Source organism: Equus asinus, chromosome 28 (genome assembly GCF_041296235.1).
Source record: "Equus asinus isolate D_3611 breed Donkey chromosome 28, EquAss-T2T_v2, whole genome shotgun sequence".
Classification (NCBI taxonomy): domain Eukaryota; kingdom Metazoa; phylum Chordata; class Mammalia; order Perissodactyla; family Equidae; genus Equus; species Equus asinus.
The window spans coordinates 26,402,968-26,428,562 of NC_091817.1; positions in this window are offsets into that span (position 1 = coordinate 26,402,968).

Here is a 25,595-nt window from a genome sequence, read left to right on the forward strand (position 1 = left end):
GCATTTGGTATTACCACTGTACCAAAATATCAGTTTGATATATAGAATGTAATTATATATTATTAGTTTATGTAAAAATCCTTAAAACCATTGAAAGACGGGTCAAGGCAGCTCCATTCCTCCTCCTTCTCTTCTTCCACCTCCATCTTTCCTTCTAGCTGTTGTTTGAGAATCAATTAACACCTTGCAAACAAGACACAAAGTTCTCTAGGGGGGAATAAAATAACTTGTATGCATTTATCTGTGGTTATATTTGATTTGTATTTATCTTTTGAATTTAAGATTTTTGTTCAAAGAAATGCAGTCAGGTTGGCCTTTGGCTTAAATATTGAACAAGACTTATTCTTCAAAGTTTTACCCTTTAGGTACAAGGACAGTTTTGTGTCAGAAATCTATTCAGATGACCAAGGACAAAATTTTCTTTTTTTCATGAAATATCATTTTTTATGCACTAAAACTCCTGAGGTATAAATTAGCCACACCTCATGGCTGATCAAGGTTTACCATACTGTAATTTATCTTCTAGGAGCCATGAATAGCATGTTTTTGAAATTTCTCCTGCATTTATGTCACAGCTCTCCTTTCAGAGGAAATAAAGGAATACTCGTCACTCCATCACCTGCTCCCTTCATAACATTCTTAGGAAAGAATGTTTCTTATTCTTATATGGAAAATGCAGATGTCGCTTTAACTCCATATCTCAATGAGCAAAGAAGGATGGGAAAAATGGCTTTCTATTTTTTTCTTCAAACATACCAGGTTTATTCCCACTGTTGGATCTTTGCACTTATGGTCTGTTTGCCCTCAAAAACTTCTAATCCCCGCGTACCCCCAATTTAGCTTAGCTGTCTCCTTCTTATCATTAGGGATTCTGTTCAAACCAGTTTAAATGAACTCTATCCCTCCCCTTTCTGCACAATGCGCCATCTTATTTTCTCCATAAGACTTATCGCTGGCTGACACTATCTTAACAGTTATCTTAATAGTTTAAGCTCTACCAGGCCAGAAAATTTTGTCTGTTTTGTTCCCTGCTGTAAGTCTAGTTCCTAAAATAGAGCCTAATAATAAGTGGATGCTGAGTGAGCAGTTGCGATTTATTAAATAAACTAATAAATGACTATAGTCTATAGGGTGGATTACTTTGGAATATTTCATTAAAATATATTCTACCCTTCGTGTATTGTTTTAAAAACTACAAAACTCATTCCCAGGCATTGCTCATTAGGAAATGGAGTCAGCAGGAATATTGGATGCAGATGCCAAGGAGCTGCTGCCTGAGATTCAGTTTATGAATCTTCTTAGATTCTCTTGTCTCCTTCTGCCCGCCACTCCCCACTCTGCCCTGTGTGTGTCACACACTAGTTACCCAGAGGAACTCAAGGATGGGTTTGGATATTTCAGCTGATGTTCCAAATTGTTCCTTTTCCTTTTGTTATGTTAAGGAGATGCAATCACCAACCACCCTGAACCAGACCAAGCCTCACCAGAGAGCTCCGCCTATGACCTGTGCCTTATTTTTAATGCTAAGATCTCTCCAGGAGGAGCTTGGGCCTTATTACCATAATCTGCAGTGTATGTGGAAGCATGTCCTCCAACTGAGCCTGCGCAAGTGAATACCCACCTCTTCCTTTTGAATATTCATTCTCCATGCAAAATAAATGTCTCTTCTTCCCTTTGTTTGGGGATGCCATGACTTTGGAAATGATTCCTCATGGTCTCCTATTTGCCACAAATGCACTTTGTGAGACAACTACTTCTGGTACAGGGTCTGATTTAACTCTCCAGGAGGGAGCCCACTTTGGTTCAGTAACACAAGTGCATGTGTGTACACACATATGTACCACACACACACACACACACACACACACATGCTCACATATACACTACCTGAATATTAGCTACTTATCCCACCAGTCAATTTGTTTATTGAGACCACCATCCACAGCCCCAATAGGAAGGCCAGGTGTTGGGAAGACTATCACTGTACCTTTCCAGAGTGGGAGCTATGATAGTTCTAGCTCCCCGATCTGTCCAGTTAGGACCTGTGAGGGCAATAGATACTCCCTCCAGTCTCAGACCCACATGAGGAACTAAACCGTGGGGTTTGGGAAATGGATTCCCCAGAGGCAATCTTGGAGGGGTCAGGTTTCCAACTGAAAGTTTGGGAATGTTAATTCCCCGAGGAGCAAACTGGAACCAATGAGTTAGCAAATCTGAGAAAGAGCTGAAAGATACATTCTTCTTTCTTACTTTTCTGAACACACTGTTCCGAGGCTCAGTTACTGCACACACAGCTGAAGTTGTCCTGATAACGTCATTCAGTAATTCATTCAGTAATGTACCACTTTGTATTTGCTTTCATCTTTTATTGACTGACTGTCTTTCCCCTTATTCTTGCTGGCCTGGGATTATAATCCAGGCTCTATTTTACCTGAAGCTTGGCCTCAGGCTCTTATTTCTAGGAAATCTGGGCTAAGGAGATGGTCCTTGACTTTTCAAAGCATTTGAAATAGCATTGTTTTCCTTCACCCATGTTACAGTTTGCTTTATTGAACAGATCAAACTGACTTAATTTCCCATTGAATCAGAAGATAATAGAATATGTTAAACCAAAATTGAAGCCAAATTACTAGGTTCTTGTGTCTTCAACAATGCTCCAGCTACTATGGAAGAGATTTTTAGAGAAAAATAAGCTGAGATCACCCCCCAAATTTGGAAAAAGGTTGTGTTACTGTCTTGCATATGTCTCTAAAACATGTTATTTTCCAAGAATATTTTCAATATGTTTAGTATTGATTAAATGGAACTGAGTGACTATAAATTCATTCCCAATGTGACAGAAAAATTGAGAATTTGGAAGGTATGTTACAAAGAGGTCAGAAATAATGGAGCTGTTGATTTAGGAGATCAGGAAGGAGGGGATTCAAAGGAATGGAGAGTTTTTTTCTCTCCTGAACCTTGTATAGAACCTTGCTCATTAAGAGATCGTGGTGTTCAGAAGGAAAAAGGCATGGGAGAGTCTCCTATATCAGCCTTTACATAATTCCCTCTTGTTTCATTGTGGGTGGTAAATTCCTACCAAGAAGGAAAAAAAATCAGGAAACCGACCAATCAAAGCAATAGAGCTCTCTCCTCTTGCCATTTATTAGCAATATGAGCAATTATTTTTATTTATTATTTTGATTTTAAGTCTATTAAGGTTCAAGGGAATTAATGGAAATCTAAAGGATTTTCAAGGTACCAGTCCTTACCACTAAGATAAGAAATACTTTGTTTTAGAAAGTAAAATACTTTTGGAGCATTATCACCTTTCATTGTACAGAGGGATAAAGGTCATGTCTGTCTTATTTTGATCTCTCTTTTGTGGAAATAAAGGAAGACCACTCAAATGAAAACAAACAAAGGACACTATTTATTCAGAGCTTATGATGGCAAGGGAGTTAGCCGCCATCACTTGAGCTTGGCAGAGACTCAAAGGCAGGTGAAAATGTGGGAGAGCTTTCTAGTGAAAAACAAGGAAGACTTCAGGTACCCTGTGATTGGAAGTTGTTGGCATGGCGAAGCTGGAGGTGGGCTAGCTAGACATGAAGCATACTGTGTGACTGATTTAGGGAGTATGTTTAGCTTTCTCTGGTTGTTCCTGTGTTGAAAGCAGAGGGAAAAATAGGGAATTTGGAACTTAGAACTAAGTTCTAACCATTCTGGGTGAGTTGTAGAGAAGCCGTGGTTTGGCCTTCTGGAATGGTTGCCACAGAGATTCTGGGTCAGAGTTTTATTGTCACATATGGTCTGGCCATTGTCTGTGCAATCAGTCTCACTTTATTCAAACAAACTAGAAAGAACCTCTTTCCATGAGGGAGGAGCTTGCACCCATACTACTAATCATCTCTTACTTTCTGTCTTTACGTCCTTTTGTAATTTTGTAGTTAAAAGAAACATTGAATAAAGCTGTGTCTTACTTCTCTAGGAGAAGTTCCAGTCATTCTTTGTTTTGTTTTTCTGCTTTGGCCATTTATGATTTTCTTTTCCACATGAATAAATGGAAATGCATGAGACTGGTAACTTTGCTAATGTCTCACCAATATTCTCTCTCTCCACGGTTTTAAAGTTTTAGAGCTTGCTCCAACAGGGAGAAAGCCTAGAAATCTCCATTTTGGGGGAAAGGAAGCAGTTTCATTCTCTTAAGAAACTATTTCTTCCTTTTAAAAAGGCAGCTACGCAAGGAGATAGTAACCATCGTCTGTGGTGATGGCAAAACATAAAACACATTTTTTCTGTTGATCAGTTCATACTGACCACTGCAGTTGTACTCTGGTCCAGTCCTTCTCTGTCTCTGCAATGCAGACTTGATAACTGCATCTGTTTGTTGAGGTGGAAATTAACAAAAAACAACCTTTTGGCCTTCTTTATTCTGGCTTACATGGGCCTTCAAAACAGATTAAAAACTGATTTCTCCAATTGTTCCAGCCTATATCGCTAGCATTCTTCATAGGGCTGTGAGGACAAAATGTCAGCCAGTAATAAAGTGTTACTCTGCCTCGCCTCGTCCTTCGTGTATACATCTCCCTGGGAGAACTCAAGAGAGGGAATACTGGCCAAATGCCATCTCCATTTCATCTCACTTTATTATTTCCCAAAGAGCATGCTAGATAACATTTTAACTCCCAGTAAGAAAACTAATTTATGCAGATTCAAAACAGAATGCAGATGACCCAAGGCCAACAAATGAGAAAAATTTTTTAAGACATTTTCGAAATCCGGTTTTGAAAGTCCTTTTCCTCTTTATCTCTTCCTTTCACACATTTATTTGTTAATACCCACTCTATCGTGGGCACTATTCTATCGGCAGCAGATATAGTAGTGGGCAAAACTTGTTCTCTAAAACCTATTCTACTTTTTAAGAGGAGGTTGAAAAATAAACAGATTAACAATCATTTAATATACTAATATATTCTTAAAGGTAAATAAACTGTGGCATGGTTTAGCAGGAAGAAAGGTCTGTAATCTAATCGTACCCTCCTTCCTTCTATCCTTATTGCTCTCATGACAATTATTCTCATGCAGTGGTGATATGTAAGCAGGGATCAGAATACAAAGGAACATCTGTGCCCTTGGGAAAGAAAAGAGGGACCAGCATGAGGCAAAACCTAGGGTAGGGTTAAGTTTGGCATGCTCAGAAAACAGGGAGAAGCCAATGTATGTGGAACACAGTGAGTTAGGCTGAGAGCAAAGCAAAGTACAAACGGATAAGCAAAAGCCAAAATATTTTGGGTTTTGGATGGCTTGGTGATCTTTTCATTTTCAATATCTAAAGAAAAAATAATTCAATTATGATGTGACCACCTGTCACATATTGTTTTTCTCAGCACTTCCAGTCATGATTTGAATTCCTGAAAATCTCTTGTATTAGAAATTTATGAACCAGGAAGAAAAGAATTTAGGATTCTCATACTTTAGATACCACTCACTACCTTCTTGCAATGATAAAATGATTTTAGGATTTTCTTAGATGTTATTTCACACTATCAACATGTTTCTCAAACTTTCAATGTCCCTCTTCTTTCTCACTCTCCAAACTGATCAATAGATTCAACCTAACCATAATCAGAATCCCTGTAGGCACTCTTGTAGAAATTCACAAGCTGATTTTAACATTCATATGAAAGTGCAAAGAATAAAAGATGGCCAAAACAAGTTTGACAAATGAAAGAACTAATTTGAAGGACTGACTCTACTTGATTCAAGATATATTATAAAACTAGAGTAATAATGACAGTGTGATATTGGCATCATGGTAGACAGACAGATCAATTACACAGACTTGATAGTCCGAGACATGACACATGCATATATGGAAAAGAGATTTTTGGCAGAGGCACAAAATTTAATGGATAAAAAGTCTTTTCAACAGATAGTGTTGGAATAATTAGATATTCATATGCCAAAAAAAGTTGAACTTCGATTCATATCCTTCAAAATCTAATTCACTCTTAAATCTATAAAAGTTTTAGACAAATACACAGGAGAAAATCTCTGTGACATTCAGTTAGGCAAAGATTTCTTGGATGCATCAAAAGCATGCTCTGTTAAAGAAAAAAAAGATAAATTGTACTTAATCAAAATTAGAAACTTTTACTTTTGAAAAGATATTATTGAGAAAATCAAGATACAAGCCACAGAGTGAGGGAAATATTTTCAAATAATATACTTGATTATTTGGACTTGTGTCCTGACCGTATAAAGACATCTCAAAACTCAATAACAGACCTACAACTATAATATACAGCTATCTACTGGGGGACTTTGGGAAGAAGAAGAAGAAAAAAACCTCAATAATAAAGAAAGCAAAACAGATAAACAACAACAAAAATAAGAAGTGGGAAAAAGGTTTTATTACACATTTCACCAAATAGCATACATAGATGGAACATAAGCACATAAAAAGGTGCTCAACGTTCTTAGTCATTAAGGAAATGCAGATAAAAACTATAATGAGATATTACTACACACTTATTAGAATGATTAAAATTAAAAATACTGACCATATTTAGTGTTAGTATGTGGAGGAACTGGAACTCTCGTATATTGCTGGTAGGAATGTAAAAGGATACAACAATTGGGTGCTTTCTTAAAAATTTTAACATATACCTACCTTATCATATAACCATTCCATTCACTGTCATTTACTCAAGGGAAATAAAACTGTAAGTCCTATATAAAAAACAGTGTACATGAATGTTCATGCAGCTTTATTTGTAATTCTCAAAAACTGGAAACATCCTAAATATCCATCAATAGGTGAATGGATTAACACATTCAAAAAAGGGATATAGAAACGTTGCCTCAGGGAATTCACAGAAACAAAGCTGGAGAAATAACCATCCCTTCTCTCCAATCTCCTTCCACTGCTTTTTATTGACTGAACCTAATTGGAAGTCAGAAGGCAAGGAAACTTCTAGATACTGCCTAAATTGGTCAGCCACTTGGGGGAAAGAACAGGTAGAGAAAAATGAAGAGCGACTATTGGGTGTGGTGTTCCGTTGGCCACCTGCGTTTCTCCATTGGGCCCTACAGTGTATATTCCATGTGGTCACCATTATTCATTAAAATATGCATATATATATATAAACATCATTGTTAGCATTCTTCTTTCCTTTGTGTAGATCCAAGTTTCCACCAGGTATCATTTTTCTTTCGCCTTAAAAACTTCCTTTATGATTTCTTGGAGTGGCGTTCCATTGGGAACAAATTTTCATTTGACATAAAATATTTTATTTCACATCTTTTTTCTTTTCTGTGGGCGTATAATTGACATTCAGCTAAATTCATTATTCTTTGTGTCTAGATCTATAACTATAGACAGCTGTGTAACTACCACCAAAATCAGCTATAGAGCAGATCTATTCCCTTCCCCTCAAATCTTCCTAGACTCCTTATAATCATTACAAAGAATTTTCTTTTTCTTACTGGATAAAGAATTTTAGACGGACAGGTCATTTGTTTTTTTCCCTTTCAGCATTTTAAAGATGCCATTCCATTGTCTTTATATAGTTTAGGAAAAAAGTCTTCATTTATTCATATAGTCATTCTTCTGTACATAATGTATATTTTTTTCCCCCTCTGGTGGTTTTTGAGATTTTTTTTATTTGTAGTTTTCGGCAATTTGATTAAAGTATGATATATTTTGGCATGTTTGTGTGTGTGTTTAACCTATTTGAGTTCATTGAGCTTTTTGGATCTGTGGGCTTAAAATTTTTTATCAAATTTGGAAAATTTTCAGTTATATTTTTGAATTTTTTTTTTGAGGAAGATTAGCCCTGAGCTAACTACTGCCAATCCTCTTCTTTTGGCTGAGGAACACTGGCCCTGAGCTAACATCTGTGCCCATCTTCCTCTACTTTATATATGGGATGCCTACCACAGCATGGCTTACCAAGCAGTGCCATGTCCGCACCCGGGATACGAACCGGCGAATCCTGGGCCTCCAAAGTGGAAGATGCAAACTTAATCACTGTGCCCCTACTTTTGAATATTTTTAATGTCTCCTTAGTCTCTCTGCTTCTTCTAGAAGACCAATTATATGTATGTCACACTGTTGACTATATCCCATGGATCACAGAGGCTTTTTTAGTTCTTTTCAGTCTTTTTTCTTTTCTCCTTGTTTTATTTTGATTCTATTGCTATGTTTTCATGTTCACTAATATTTTTATTCTTGGCATATATAAAATATTTTAATTGGAGGCTGGAATTTATGAATCCCTTGCTACTGTTTTGGCAGTTTATTTTGGTAATTAAATTATTATGGATGAATTTTATGACCTTGACCTTGTTTTAAGTTTTTCTAGGGTGTATCTAGAGTAGACTTCATTCCAGGGATAATTAAGCCATATTTCTAAGATACGACTCCCCTGAGGTCTCGCCCAAATAGTCTGGCAGATCCCCAAGGACTCTATTCTCTGGCCAGTTAAACTTTGAGTAACTCCCTGCGTTATGTGAGCTTTGAGGACTTTTTATCTTACAGTTTTCTGGCATGTTTGACCAAGCCTTGAAGAATTTTACTCTATGTACGTACAGCCAAGTTTTTAGGAAAGAACTAAGGGAATCTTCATGTAGATTTCTGGAGTTGTGTTTCTGCGTAGTTTCTCCTTTCCAGAACTCTGCCTTGCTACTTCCTCTCACAAAAGGCTCCCTAAGCTCTGGTCTCCATCTGCTCAGCTCAGTGAGACGGCCAGGCTCTTGCTTGTATTCTTCCCTCTCTCTGTGATTGCAGTCTAGATGTTGCATCCAGACAACAGGTTGGGACAACTGTAGGCCTCAATTCATTTTTTCCTTTCTTTTAGGGATCACAGTCCTATGCTACCTTTTGTCCAATGTGTGAAATCAGTTGTTTCATATATTACACACAGTTTTCTCACTGTTGACAATGGGAGATGAAGTTCAGTTCTTGTTACTCTTTCATGTCCAGAAACAGTTAATGTGACTCCTATGTTCATCATCTTCTAAGGGCTTAAAAATTAACAACAGTAAGAACAAAAACACACACAAAATCCTTACCTTGGCCTGCAAGGGCCTCCTTGCTCTGGCCTTAGCTCTCCCTCCAATTGCATATTCTAGCATTCTCCTCCTCACTCCCTTAGCGATGACTGGAACACTGGCTTTCATTGTTCCTTGAGCACAATGAACTTGCTGTAGGCTCTGGGAACTTGCACCTGATGTATCCTCTATCTGGAGTGCTTTACTCCCAGATATTCTCAAGGCTCACTCCCTCAGTGTACTTACATCCTGGAGGTGAAGTTATTTGATCAGAGAGACCTACTATGACTTCATGATCTAAAACAGCCCATTCTCTTTTCCCGGCCTGTCCCTTTAGTTTGCTGATATTTTCTTCATTACACTTTTCACCACCTGAAAATGCATTATAACTCTATTTGTTTACATTTTTCTATCTCCCTCAGTAGAATGTATGCTGATTGAGAAACAAAATTTATTATATTGGTTGCTGTATTCTTTGTGGGTGTGTAATAGTCCGACAATCAATATTTCTTTAAAGAAATAACACAGATTCTTGGATACATAGTACCTGTTACTATTCTCCCATCACTATTTTGGGTGAGTGACCTAAAATGTAAGAAGTGAATTAACCAAGATGTCTTCCCAGGACATATAATTTAGAGCAGAAAGCTTCACAAAATTTGTGTACCTAATTAATTTTTTTCTATCGAGACCATATATTTTTAATTCCTTTGTAATCTTGATAAATATAACTATTGTTCTTCTTTCTTCTAATTATATGATATGGACTATAATAATGTTAACTGATAAGAACGTGTTCTGTTTGGAAAGTTGTTCTAGCACACGCTGCTTGTGCTGTATCAAATCAGGCTCCTTTTCCCATGACCAGTTTTTGAGCACTTCTTCAGAAAACTACCTTCGGAGACTTACTCACATACAAAGGTGTCAGAAAAGCTTTATCAATGACCAGTGAGTGTTCAATATGAAACTCAAGCTCTCTTGCCTCAGTTTGGTAAAACTAAGGTGTCATTTACATTCCAGAATTCCCTTGAAAGATCAGGCCAACATTATGATGAAATTGTTCCGTCTTTTGCCTGTTTTTCTTCTGTGTACACTCCCTTTCCAGTTTCTCCTCTCAGGATGCTTAGAAAAACAGGGACATGTGAGTCCTTATCCAGTTTGATAGGTGTATTTGTCAGGATAGGCTAGGGTTATAAAGTCTTAGCAATCTGCAGACCTCAATGGCTTAATATATGAGGTTTATTTCTTCCCGACGTTACATGTTACTCCAGGCCATTTGGAGGGGGGCCGTCTTCTTTTCTACATAACATTCTGTGACCTGATCTGATTCTATAAGTCAGGGGCCCAGCAAGAAATAGAAGGCATATTTAAATTAGTATAATTCAAGGAATGTTCAATAAAGAGGCAATTCGCAAAGGTATTAGCAGAGCGTAAGGGAACCACAAGAGACAGTGCAGTACTGGCATAGATGATGCCGTCTTTCACCTGCCCTACCTGGACCAGGAGGTGTCTTTGATTATCAGAGCTGGGAAGAGAGACTGAGCAACCAAGCATAGGCTTTACAGTCCTCAAGCTTAAAATAATGTACATCACTTTTGCTCAATCTTTATTGACCAGAGTTTGTCATATGGACCCACCTGATGGTGAAGGGACTGGGAACAGACATTTCCAATCCTTATGGTCTTATTTCTTTCAAATGCAGTTTATATTGCATATCTAATATTGCAATATGTGAATAATATGCAATATTATTCACAAAGTGAATTCCCTTCCAAAAAGTTGATACTTATTGCAGAATTTGTGCATTTTTCAAACATACTTATCAACTTTTTGAACTTTTATTAGTCTTAAAAGTTAGGTGCCTTCAGCTGTCAAGTTATCATAATCTCTATTTTTGATCAGTATAATTTTTAAATTTTTGATTGGTGTCATAACCATGGCAGATAGGATTCTGGGTAAAATTAATAATTAAACATTTTAAATTAAATGACTTCATAAAGTAACTTTATTTTTACACGATCAAAGTGACAACTTGTTGACAGATGACTGTTACATGCCCTCCCATCTGGGGAAATGATTTTTTTGAAGGAAAAGAGCATATCACATCATTCCATGTTTAATTATATGCATTCAATATTTGATGTTTTATTTTTTAACATATTGCTTTAGAAAATATGAGCCATATATTTCTTCTTCTCCTTTTTTGTTTAGAAATAAAGATAATAATAAATATATCAGTCAGCATAGGTTAGAGTATGCTGCAGTAACAAACAACCCTATAAGTCTCAGTGGATTAACATGACAAAAGTTTATTTCTCTTTCACCATGATACATGAACAGCACAGAGTAGCTGATGGGCTGTTTTACATCATCCTCACTTAGAGACTAGGTGTGAATTAGATGCAATGCGTGGCCATGCTCTCATGGTTGCAAAGGTGGAAAAATGAAATACGATTAATTGCACATTAACTCCTAAAATTTCCACCTAGAAGTCATATACACTATTTCCACTCATATTTCCTTGGCCAGTACTGGTCATATGGCCACACTGACTTCAAGAAGTAGGGAAATATAATCCTACTATTTGACGGGAAGGAGAACCAGAAGCATTGGGTGAACCATTCTAACGAATGAAATTTATCTGAATATATTGAGAAATACTCTCTCATTTCAGACACCTGCAAAAATTCATTTAAGTGCTGATATTTATGTTTAAAATGTGGTTTAAATATATATTTCTAAAGAGAGATTTCTCCATCTCGTGAATTGAATATAAACAATACCACAGACAATGTTTTGCTTTTTCTTAAATAACTTGGAATTGCATTTATTTACATCAATAATTTTGTCCCAAAACTAGTTAGCACTGGACATGAAAGGAAGATAAGGTACATATTGCTTTAGCAATTTTTGTAATTGTGAAAGGGAGTTACTCTTTTGTTGAGACAAAATTAATGAATAAAATGACATGGGAATTCAGAGAAAAAGAGAGAGTTTATCTGTCAGGGAAATCATGAATTTTTCAGAGGGGATGGATTTTAAGTTTAAGCAATAAGGATTACAGTGGTGGTTTTCTGCCACTGCCAATTTTTTTTGCTTTAATTTACTACTTTTTAAACCACTTTATTGAGGTATGGTTGACATACAAAGAGGTGTACATATTTAACTCATCCAACTTGATGAGTTTGGAGATAAGTATATTATCTGTGAAATCATCACCAAAATCTACACCATCACCTCCAAAATTTCCTCCTGCTTTCTTTCTTTACTATTATTATTATTATTTATGATGTGAACATTGACCATAAGATCTATCATCTTAGCAAATTTTTAAGGGTACAATATGGTATTGTTAACTGTAGGAACTATGCTATGTGGTAGATCTCTAGGACTTACTCCTCTTAAGTAACTGAAATTAGTACCCTTTAACAAACACCTCCCCATTTCTCCTTTCCCTGAGCTCCTGGGCATCACCATTCTATTCTTTGCCTCTAGGAGTTTGACCATTTTAGATTTCTCATATAAGTTATATCATGTAGCATTTGTCCTTCTTTGTCTAGCTTACTTTACTTAGCATAATGTCCTCCAGGTTTATCCATGTTGTTGCAAATGCAAGATTTACTTCTTTTTTAGGAATGAATAATATTCTACTGTATGTGTATACCACATTTTCTTTATCAATTCATCCATCAATGGACATTTAGTTTGCTTCCATGTCTTGGTTATTGTGAAAAGTGCTTTAATGAACACAAGAGTGCAGTTATGTCTTTGAGATCCTGATTTCAATTCCTATGGATGTACACCCAGAAGTGGGATTGCTAAATCATATAATAATTCCTATTTTTAATTTTTTGAAGAACCTCCATACTGTTTTCCACAGTGGTTACACCAATGCCACTGCCACTTTAATACTTTCTCCTTTCTCTCTTTTATAAAATTTTACAGTTAAAGCTCAGATACAGTATTACATTCCTTTTTAAATAAACTTTTTATTTATAATAATTTTAGCTTTATAGGAAGTTGCGAAGATAGTACAGAGTGTTCCCATATGCTCCATACCCAGCTTCCTCTATCTTACATTAGTATGGTACATTTGTCATAATTAGTGAAACCATATAAATGTACTATTATTTGCTCAAGTCTATATTGTATCAAGATTTCCTTAGTTTTTTCCTAAGACCTTTCTTCTCTTACAGGATAGCACATTACATTTAGTTATCCCATCTGTATAGCCATCCTTTGAGCTAAGGAAGTTTCTCACACTTTCCATGTTTTTGATGACCGTGACAGTTTTGATAAGCACTGGTCAGATATTTTGTGGAATATCCCACCAATTGGCTTTCATTGATGTTTTTCCCATGATTAGAGTGGAGTTACGGGTTTTGGAGAGGAAGACCACAGAGGTAAAGTGGCATTATTGTTAAATCATATCATTATCATCAAATGATAGTAAATTATGTCATCAAAGGATACATAATATCAACATGACATCACTGTTGATGTTGACTTCCATCATCTCGGCTGAGATAGTGTTTGTCAGGTGTCTTCACTGTAAAGTTCCTCCTGTCTATGCCATTTTTTACTCTTCTCCTTGGAAGGAAGTCATCATGTACAATTCTCACATGGGAGTGGGGACTTATGCTCCCTTCTTTGAGGGTGGAGTGTCTCCACAAATTCTTTGGCATTTTTCTCAATGAGAGATTTGTCTTTTCCTTTTCATTTATTTATTTTTTCAATCATTTATTCCTGTCAGTAAAGACGCATGGATATTTATTTTGTATTTTGGGTTATAATCCATTACTTTGTTTATCATGTTGCTCACATTGTTCCAGCTTTGGCTATTGGGAGCTCTTTCAGTTGGCTACTGTATCCCTTTAACATAGCCCCATTGTGATGGATTTTTTTTTTTAACATTTCCTTGCTTTCTGGAACTATAAGATGCCCCAGACTCATATATTTCCTCTCCCACTCCTAGGATCAGCAGTTTCTCCAAGGAATCCGTGTTCCTTTTATTGGAAGTGGTATTAGTAACCAAGATCTTGGTGCTAGGTGAACTCATTGCTACTGGAGTGTTGCTGCTTCTAGAACTTCTTAACTGACTGAGCAAGGAAGTATGTGAGTACACTAACCTGTCCATATACACATATCTACAACATTTCTAATTGTAACCATCTAAATCTATATACAGATGTCACCAGTTAAACTAATGTCACCAACCCTAATTCATTATCATATGAATCATTCTAGCCTTTTCATCTTGCTTATCTGTAACCTCTCAGTCCAACAGGGAGAAAACTGGCTTCCATTGTCTGCCAACATTTACTTAATTGTTTAATTCCGTTATACATGTATAGTGATTCCACAATTTTTAACATGTGAGGAAAATTTTATCAACTGGGGTACCATGCTTATATACAATTTCTTTTGCCTTTAATATTTCAGACTCCATTCACTTCCAAAGTTCTTCAGGTCAGCACCTTATTCCCCCAAACATTTATTAAAGAATAAGGTATCTAAATAAAATAATTTATTTAGAAATATTTATATAAATATAACTATATTTATTTTATAGATGTATGTATTTTACATATGAATTTATATATTTATATTCATAATATATGTTTTACTTATTTACATATAAATATTTAACATTTATATATATTATAAATATATATTTTTATACATATAAATAATAGTAATTTCCACTGGTGGAAGCTGGAGCCAATTTATATTTGCATATACGTTGCAAATTGACCCAAGGTATTCACTATTGATATATTAAGTATATCATTAAATTTGATAAAAATTCTGTTATTCTCAATATATTTCATACTATTTAAAGGATATCCAGAAATAAAGTCTTAAATAAATATAGTGAATAATTTGTGAGTGCATTTCATTTAGAGTTATTCAGAAATGAATGCCTCTACCATCTTACAATTGTCCAAGTCCTTTCAAAATATTGATTAGCTGTACTGTTGATAACACAAAATGAAGCTTTAAGATCAAATGGAAGCGTTGTGATTTCTTTGTTCTACATCACCCAATTGTTTGCTAACTTGATTTGTGGCTATTTGATTCACTCGCTTAATCAAAAAATCCATCTCATCTACCAGAACCTGGAGTGCCCAAGATTTTTACAGTGTTTATGTTGACATAGAAATTACTAACAATTTTTACCAAGAAGGGTAGCCTTATGGAAATTTGTTAAAGATTCATCGAACTTGACTTGCATTTATCTCAATTGATCGATTGCACTTACACTAGCAATTTTCACATTTGTTACAATGCGCACAGAAAAGATAAATAGCCAAGGGTATAAATTAGTTCATATTTGCTCTAACTACAAACATGAAAGGGAGTACATTAAAGCTAATCATCCTTCTATTACCTTGTCTTTGCCACATTTTTAGTGAGACATGATGTGAAGTGGAAAACAGAGAGCCTCGGGAGCCTGGTGATAATGGAGCACATGAGCCATCAGCTTGTCTCTCCTGCTTTCTTCAGCATCCTGTCTTTTGGCCTGTTACAATCTGATTCTAAACTTTATGATTTTGGCCTTTTTTGAGGAATAATAAAGCCCGGCCTTTGAGAACTGGTGAATACTGGAACATATAAAGAGTTAATATTTTCAAAACTGTATTAATATTATAAAGACCAGAAATGCATCATCCTAACTGCACAAATACATGAGCTATTTAAGGGATTATAAACTTATCTCAAAAGATAAAAATACAATTGCAAGATCTTGTAAAAATTATTAGAATCTACTTTAACTGAAAATATTTATATTAGTATTCAAATTTCTTGAACACAAGGTATTCTTAAGAACTCTTTCGTCAGTGGGTGGAAGCAAGAAGAAATTTGTAATAGATGAGATCAAGTAGATAACCAGCAGACAGACCCTTAGAGAACCTTGCAAACAAATGGACCTTCATTCTGGGTCAAATGGGGAGACATTGGAGGATACTGAACAGAGCAGCTGTGGATCTGATAGCATTTTTCATGGGACACTTTGGTTGCTGTTGTGAGAAGGAAGTATGGGGAAGGGGTAGGAGCTGGCAGATCAGTTAGAAGCTGCTGCTATTTAATTGAGGTGAGAGATGATGGTGGCTCTGACAAGGGAAGTAAGGATCAGTTCTGAATATATGCAGACAACAAAATTTGCTTGTGGATTTGGTTGTCGAATCAAATTCAGACTTTGTAAGGATGCATCTTCATTCAGGAGGAAAAAGCTTAGGAAGCGACCATAGATGCCTCATTAAATCGTGGGTAGCTTTTCAGCATTCTGGAAAGCCCATTTTCCTATTACTACCAATGGGAAAATGAGTGTCATTGGACAAAAAAGTGAAGGTAAATATTAAAAAAAAGAAAACACAAAGCCATGCAATTAGAGTCTAATAAGAAGGTATTCTTTTATGAAGGCTCTGTACCATAAACCTACTCTTTGGGCCAGTCCAGTGGCATAGTGGTTAAGTTTGTACTGTCCACCTCAGCAGCCTGGGATTCACGAGTTTGGATCCCGGGCATGGACCTATGCACCACACATCAAGCCATGCCGTCGTGGTATCCTACGTACAAAATAGAGGAAGTTTGGCACAGATCTTAGCTTAGAGACCATCTTCCTCAAGCAAAAAGAGGAAGATTGGAACAGATGTTAGCTCAGGGTGATCTTTCTCCCCAAAACAACAACAACAACAAAACCCAAACCTAATCTTTGTTAGATTAAACAAGTTTTAGAATGGTGTTCAGGACATACCAGCACCAAAGTAAATCTTTTGGTGTATTCAAAAGGAGTGAAGCACAGAGTAAAAGGAAAATGGCTTTCTCATTGTGGGATTTTATATTATTATATATTTTGCTATTCTACCTCCTAAAATCATTTTATGTGCCACACGTGGGATGGGTTCTAGTCTATGTGAATGAGTGCCCACAGCATCAATGCGCCAACAGAGTTCTCCACATGTTCCCTTTCATGAGTCTTGCATAGAATTTACAAATGATTTGTGATAGGATTTGTTTCCATTCCTCCCCTGGCCTTCTTCTCAGTCTAGTCGTCCTTTGCTTCAGCATGACTCATGCTTTGTTTGAGCTCTCCTCAAGGGTCTGTAAGCATTTCATATATTATTTACCTCTATATTCTAACCATTTATAGTGAGAAATTACTTATTAAAAAAGTTATTTTTATTCAAAAAGAATCTTGATTATTTATGATACACTATTATAGTTTTATAAGAGGTTATACATTTTTAGTAACTAGTAGTCAAAGGTAGAAAAGTTGTTTTTATTCAATAAGAATCTTGATTATTTATGATAGAATATTATAATTTTATAACAGGTTATACATTTTTAGTAACTAGTGGTCAAATATAAAATTATACTTTTTCAAGACCTATTTCTTAAAATAATTTTTACAAACTGCACTTCATATGTTTGTAAAACGGGATCAATCATGATTTCCTTCATTTGAGTTTGTATATTTCCCGTCCCAAAGGCAAATCATGCAGTGACTTAATGACAATCGACAGAGTTTGCAGGGCTTTTTAGTTATAAAAATACCAGACAGATTTGATAAAAAGTATGTGAAAAAAATATATAGAATCAATATGAGAAATTTATAAACTTTTATCACTTACTCTATTTTACATCAAGCAATTCACTTTTTATTAAGTAACCATTTCCCTTCAATTAAGTAATTTTTTATGTGTACTAACATCAAAATCACTTCCTACTATTTCAAATCACTTTGTTGTGTTTATCCTTCAGTAGACTACCTACGGTACTAAAATGTGTTTCAATGCTGACATTTGAACCCAGAAATTGAAACAGATCATTGAACAGATTAAAGAATAATGACTGGACATATCTCACCAAAAAATTAGAATTTTTTTAAATGTTGGTATTTTTTTCTCCAAACTGAAAAATCCTTGGTGAGAAATAGTGTGTATTTCTCACTGCTGTGTCCCCAATGCTTAACATAGTGCCTTGCATGCAGTAAAAGTCCAAATCAAAATTTACTCTCTACAGTGAAGAATGGTTCATTGATTGAATGAATGAAGACTTAAATTAATAGTTGATGTGCTTTACAGAAAAATAATTTAAAAGAATGTTTTTTTTCCTCCTGACCACATCCATATTTGTATTACTTTGGGGAAAAAAAATGTATCACATGATGTTCATGGTGAAGTGAGTTTGCAAAAAAGACAGAAGTCTCTTTTAGTTAGCCAACAACCACAAAAAAGGACCATTTCTCCAGCCATGTGAAATTCCTTACATCCTTCAGTTCTTCAGAAGTAAGTGCATTTCCAGTTACCTACTTCTGTATATGAAACTATGACAAAACAATAGCCATTTTTTTCATATGTCATGATTTCGTGGGTTAGAAATTCAGGCAGGGCTCAGCTGGGTGATTCTTCTAGCCCACGTGGTGTTGTCAGACATCTTTCAGTGGTATTACGATGGCAAATGCTCTGAAGGGCCCAAGACAGCTTCACTGACAGGTCTGATGCCTTGGCAGGAATGGCGCATCTCTCCATCAGGGTAATCTCACAGTCAGTGGACTTGCCATGTGGGAGTTTAGGGCTTCAAGAATGAGTTTTCCAACAACCAAACAGAAGCTACATGGCCATTTATGATGTAGCCTCAGAAGTCACGTTGCGTCACTTCTGCTGTATTTTAATGGTCAAAGCAGTCACAAGGTTGTCCAGATTAAAAGGGAGAGGCTTACCACACCTCTCATGGGAAGAGTGCCAAAAATTTGCAGTTATGTTGTAAAACTAGTAGCTTATTTGTAATGTTATATAGACCTTCTGCCATATGACCATCATATTATATAATTGTAATTGTATCAAATGTTACATATCTGTAAACATAAAATAAAATTAGCTTAATTTTGGGTCAAGCTATCAACTTTCTTTTATTTCAAAACTGTGAAATCTGGAGTTATATGGTTCTGAATTCTTCCTAAAGCTCCTGAATTCAAGGTAATGGATGAAGCTAGTCTATCGAAAAAGAAATCATGGAAGCCACATCATGTTGTTGAGCTCTAGGTCTGCATGTGACTGGAGTTGTGAGCCCAATAAATCCCTAAGCAACCTCAGAAGTTCTTGCAGAGATCATTCGTGAAAGCTTTTGGGCAAATCTCCTTGGGTGAAAAAAAACCCTTTTACCTATTCATGAATTTAGGTTTCTCAGCTTAGAAACATTTATATAGCGTCTGCGTTTCAACCTGAAGGCGTGAGAACAATATACTTTGAATGAGTAGACAATGACAATAGAGAGAAAACTGACCACTTTACAAACCAAAACATTGTGAAGAGGTAAGGGGAGAGGGAAAGGCTAAATTTGACATGTTGGACAAGATTTGTGGACCTAGACTAGACAGGTTTTTCATGTTTGTAGGTTTTATAATAATTACTTGACTCAAAAGGGGAGAAATACAATTATTAATTCTCTCATATATCTATTAATGGAGAGTTTAGGATAGGATTATGGTTTCGCCACTAGAATCAGGAAAGTAGACAGGCTAATATTCAAATATTGGGTCCCATTACTCTCACTGTGTCCTTGGGCAAGCTACATAACCCATCTGCCTTTCATTTATCTCATCAATAGAATGGAGATGATACTAACATAAAACTATTGTTCTGTTGATTGAATAAATGGTATATTAGATGTATTGAGAAAGAGAAAAACAGTCCCTGACATTCAGGAGCTAGTCTAATATCATCAGCTATGCTTTGGTGTTGTTACAAGCTGTTCCAGCATTCACTGCTAGGCCTTGTTATTCTACTGTCGAACATAAACAATTATTATTATTTTTCTTGCTTAGTAAGATTAGCCCTGAGCTAATGTCTGTGCCAGTCTTCCCCTACTTCATATGTGGGTTGCCACCTCAGCCTTGCTGACAAGTGGTATACGTCTGCACCCAGGACCCGGACCCATGAACTGAGGCCACCAAAGCGGAACGTGCCAAACTTAACCACTATGCCATGGGGCCGATAAGCAATTTCACAGAATATCAACATCAGACAAAGCCACTGTGTGTATGATGGAGCAAAACAAAAACAAGCCCACTCCATAATCAAGTCTAAAACTGATCAAATATGGATATTATCCAAGGCACAAAATACCAAATAACTCTTTCTCCCAGCTAGTATGAAGAAATGCTGCTTTTTATCAAATACAGCTTTAGCTTCCCTTTGGTTCACCTTCCCTGAAGATAAGATTTATTGAAATACCCAGTCAGAAGTATTTCCACTTTCTGACAACACCCAACCCACTGCAAACCCCAAGTTTTTTGGACCTACCCCAACCCAACCAGAGCACAAATGCTATAATAAGTCTTTTCTAACATGCTTTTACTGAGGTAGCCCATGGTTCCCCACAATGTGCATTCTCATGTGCAAGAAGTAATAAAGTGACTTTTTCAACCACAGGCACGTTCCTGGTGGTTTTTGATTGGAAGTCACTGGCAGCAAGACTGTATGTAAAGTGCTTAATGCAGTAAGTATCAGTAAACATTAGCTGCAATTATTGCTGGCAGTAGAATTAGTGTAATACCATATATTCCTTTTTCCTTCCTTCTTTTCTGTCCATGAGAATATATTACACATAGATTATGTACCATGACCTGTAGTCGCAGGAAAGGCATTATTTTAGGGTGTAATGCTTGAGCGTGGTAGTACAAGCTAGATCGAACTTATTACGACAGAAAAGGTGAGGAATGGGGATGTGGATCAGGCATGCGACGAGCACACAATGGGTAGTAGGGACACAGGAAGTCTGCCCTAGATTATTTTCCAGGAAGATTTTCAGCTGAAAGACTTCATCTGATATATTAAGAACACTAATTATAGTCAGTGAATTACAAATAACTACAAAGACGAAATGATAGTCTGTGGCTTTTCTAGAAACAGAGTTAGTTCAAATTAAAAATTTATGGTAATTTATGTTTGGGGAATTTAAAGGCAGTTCAAAGTCAATGGCAATTTATCCTACTCCATGATCAGTATCATTGATTATGTAATCAGCATATTAGCAAATGCATTCAAAATTTTCTAATATTCATGCAGCTTTAAAGCTACTAAGAGGCATAGTTAAATTATATTGAGAAGAATAGTATGTTCTTAATTGGGGCATCCCAATGAATGTACTAGTTTGCATAGCTAGTTGATTTTCAAATAGTTTGCTTAGGTTGAACACTCTGACATGTTGAACACTAAGCCAGTACATCTTTAATAAAGAACAAAATATTTTGAAGTGTGGCATATTTATAATACTACTTGGCTGGCACAGGGGTAGAGTTTCGATGTGTATGGTTTGAAAAGCTGCCCACTTGATTCATACCCGGACCATCTCCAAGTCCTTTAACATTAGACTTGTGGAAAAAACATTGGATTGGATTCAAACCTACCTGAATTTTTCATGCGGACCCTGTTCCTTACACTTGTGGCAGCTTCAGCAATTTTGTTAATCTTTCTGCATCTCAGATTTCTTAACTGAAAAATCAAGATGGTGATATTTAACTAATGTGCACAATGATCACTCAAATTGAGAGAAAGCATGCCATATTCTCAGTTATTAGTATTAATTAAAGACTGGTTATCTTCCTTTCAAAATATAAGTATGAGCGATTCCAAGATTGAGCATCAGCTAATTTGATCAATTCAAATCCACGTCCCCACCTTGCCCCAGCACCAGCAATATTCTTGAACTAAGTGGCTATCTGACACTCAACAGGGTCCTAAATAAGAAAGTCTGGGCATCCTTGAAGGACCAGAGGTCCAGAATCAGGACATCCTATTAAAAGCTGTAAAGTTCTTTGGATGAGTCGGTAAGCTCCTTGGTGGCAGAGAGCGAGTCATCACGTCACTAGTATTTAGTTTAGTACAACGCTCATTGTAGATAACCAATCCCTGTTTTCTTGAAACACAAAGTCACCAACTTTAGGTCCCATATAAGTCATCTTCTCTAATCACATTATTACCAGATTGACTTTCTCAATCTCTCTGAATTTCATTTTCCTGTTGTTCAACTTTCTCCAATATCCTGGGAAAAGTTCCTCTACTTCAATGACTGGTAGCATAAACAGAGTTACAGGATACAGTGTTATCTACTGCAGTGGGCCCATGGATCAATGATTTTGGTGGAGTCCACTGAAATCAATCCCCAGGTCATAAGTTTCCATCTACAGATGTTTGGCAGTTTTTTACAAAGTTGGAGGTGAGCTGCTTGAGGACTCATTTTCTCTGTACCTTATTTAAAAAGCAAACAATTGTTCAAAAAGGACCTTTGAAACTTCTTTGTAAATGGTACTAAGCAAAAATGCCAAAAGTGGGGCTGGCCCAGTGGCGCAGTGGTTCAGTTTGCACGCTCAAATTCAGTGGTCCAGTTGACTGGTTCAGATCCCCGGCACAGACATACGCACCGCTTGTCAAGCCATGCTGTGGCAGGCAGCCCACATATAAAGTAGAGGAAGATGGTCATGGATGGTAGCCCAGGGCCAATCTTCCTCAAAAAACAGAAAATTGCAAAAGTGTTCCCTTGTCCCACTCAACAAACACAAGTTGTCTAACACAATTCAGTTCTGAAAGCCAATGACAAATGTGAATTTGCTTTCTATTTCCTCCCCCAGACTAATTTTGTTCTTGTGAAACATCTGCCTAGCTTTTAATCTCCTGGACTAACAGGTCATTACTCATTTGTTTATGAACCAAATAATTCACATCAGTGTAAATAACTCCTATAATGTTGTTCTTTCAATTGAGTTCAACAAAGCAATAATGAGGAGGATGTGTGACTTCGGGTTTGTTTATTGTTTGTGGACGATACCAACGGTTTCAGTTTATTAGGATTTCTGGCAGGAAAGTAGAACTTGCAGCCTCCTAACTACAGATAAGCTTATGTTCTTAAGAATCTTGGTAGACATATTTAAATATAACCCTCAAAGCTACAGAACTACTGCATTCCACTAGCAGCTCCTAAAAACTTTATAGTTCTAATCTGCTTTTGGAAATTATAGCAAAACCATAAGATTTGGCTACTGTTCTGTTGGAACCCAAAGTGTTGTATTCTGGCCAACAATCTTGGTTTTCAGTGAAACTCCCTGATGAGAAGTATTAGGTTTTTATATTTCAAGATATTCATTCTCTACAAAACTCTATATCGACTTTATAATTTTTAATTAAGTTTTTCTTTTTTTTTTTTAGGTGAGGAAGATTAGCCCTGAGATAACATCTGTTGCCAATCTTCCTCTTTTTGCTTGAGGAAGATTGTTGCTGAGCTAACGTTTGTACAAAACTTCCTCTAATTTGTATGTGCGATGCTGCCACAGCATGGCTTGAGAGTGGTGCTAGGTCCACACCTGGGGTCTGAACCTGCACAGGTTGGGCCACCAAAGCAGAGCGTGCAAACTTAATCACTATGCCACTGGGCCCACCCCCCTATATCCACTTTTTACCCAAAAATATTTAGAGGTTCTCTCACACTTTTCCATTCCTTCACTTAAAACAATATATTTATTTTGTTTTCAAGACAAGCACTGATTTGAATTACTATTTTTTTTTCAATGGATTAATCAGAATGGCAATGGAGAAAAAATAATTTTGTGCATTCTAATATTTCTAATAGAAAAACTTGCAAACTGAGTCCACTGATCAATAATCCAATGGATAGAAAGCTCCATTGTTTCCACTTATAAAGTTCCATTTATAGTTAATAAAGAAGAGTAATGTTGACATATCTATTTTAATGTCCCTATCTGATACTCCCGTATGACTCCATTTATATGATGCATTGGAACAGAAGAGTGGCTCCCTCTTTGAGATATTTTGAGGGAAAACTTCCTAGGTTGATGAGAATATTGCATCGTTTGGTCTGGCTGATAGTGACAAGCGTTTATGCATTTATCAAGTTTCACCAAACTGTGTACTTTTTACACTTACATTTTTCACATAAAAAATAGAGTATTTTCAAACTCCAAAAAGAGATTAATGTTCAAATCAAGCCTTTTCTATACAGATTTATAACATGCAGAGAACAACCCTGATATTTAAATATTTCATATTTGTGTACTATGTTTAATTTTTAACAAAAGAAAAAATATTACTAAAAAGACATTTTATTCATAATAGCACTAATGTTTGTTTTTCCACCTGTCATATGGAAAATTTGTCAAACAAAAAAATGTATGTATTTTGATATATATTTAAGACTAAAGGGATCATCAACATGGTTAACACATGTCCCTACTCAAACAATGTATATTTTATAGCCCAGCTAGGTTCTAAAAATTAAACATGCTCTTAGAAGAATCTAATACCAGTGGCTTTTTTGAAGGAAGCAGGGTTCAGAGAAACAGGAAATCATTTTGCTTGAAGAAACAGAATTTTTTCAATAAATAATTAATTCAAATGTTTGTTGAGTGCCTACTATGTGATAGGCACTGTTGCGACTGGGGATAAACCACTAGTGGGCAAAATCAGACCCAGTCACCATTCTCGTGGAGCTTATAGTTTAGATAGACAGAGCTTGAGGAACGGGGTTAGCACTCAGAATTCAGAGATTTAGAGGGAAGGACGTCCTGGAAAGGGAGAGTGAGGTACATCTTGTTGTGGTATTAACGCAGGTAACAAGCACCTACCAGGACTTGAGCTCATTAAAGAAAGGGACTGGGACTTAATGTTTGCTGAATCCCTAACATCTGTGGACGAAAATAATCCAGAACCAATCTGTAAGTGAAAATTTGGGTGAGTTTATTCTGAGCCAAAATGTGAGGACCATGGCCTGGGGCCTTTCATCCAGAAGGAAGAAAGGGCACCAAAGAAGTGGGGTGCACAGAGTGGTCATATACCCCCAGAGAGGATGTTTCACATAGGTTTGAAATATCCCTTTTACAGTAGTCCGTGAGACTGCTCTGTCGGCACAGCAATTGATGGACACAACAGGTAGGTCTGCTGTCTGGGTGGACACAGCAGGGTGGCAGATCCCTTGTCATGAGCTGGGTGGTCACAGGTGAGCACAGTAATCAGTTGCTAGCCTAGGGAAAGATGCTTATCCTTAAGGAAATGCCAATGTGGGGGGAAGTTGCGCCTCTATCTTAAGGCCATTTGTTCTTGCCATAGGAAATGTTTAAAGCAGATATACAATGTGTGCTCAATGGCCACGTCAGGCCCTTTTGGAAAACAAAGTCAGGCCGAATTAGGTTTACACCAAAGGACTTCCTCATATACTCCAATATATCCTATTGCTTGCCATTTCTATTTGTCACATCCATGTCAGGGCCTGGCACAGAAAGCATTCACTGTATAACAGTTAAATGAATACTTGACTGAATGAGAGAGAGACACTACACTAACCCTAAAATATGAATAAATAATTGATTAAGGACATTTCAAGACAAAGCATCATTTGATAATTATCTTTTAAACACATAACCCATATATCATACAGAATTAGATTAAAATCATCTTCTCGTTCCATACGTGCCTTAAAGTTCAGAAATTCTCTATGAACTTGCATTGAACAATGACTCCAAAGACCTCCTAGAAATGCTTAATGTC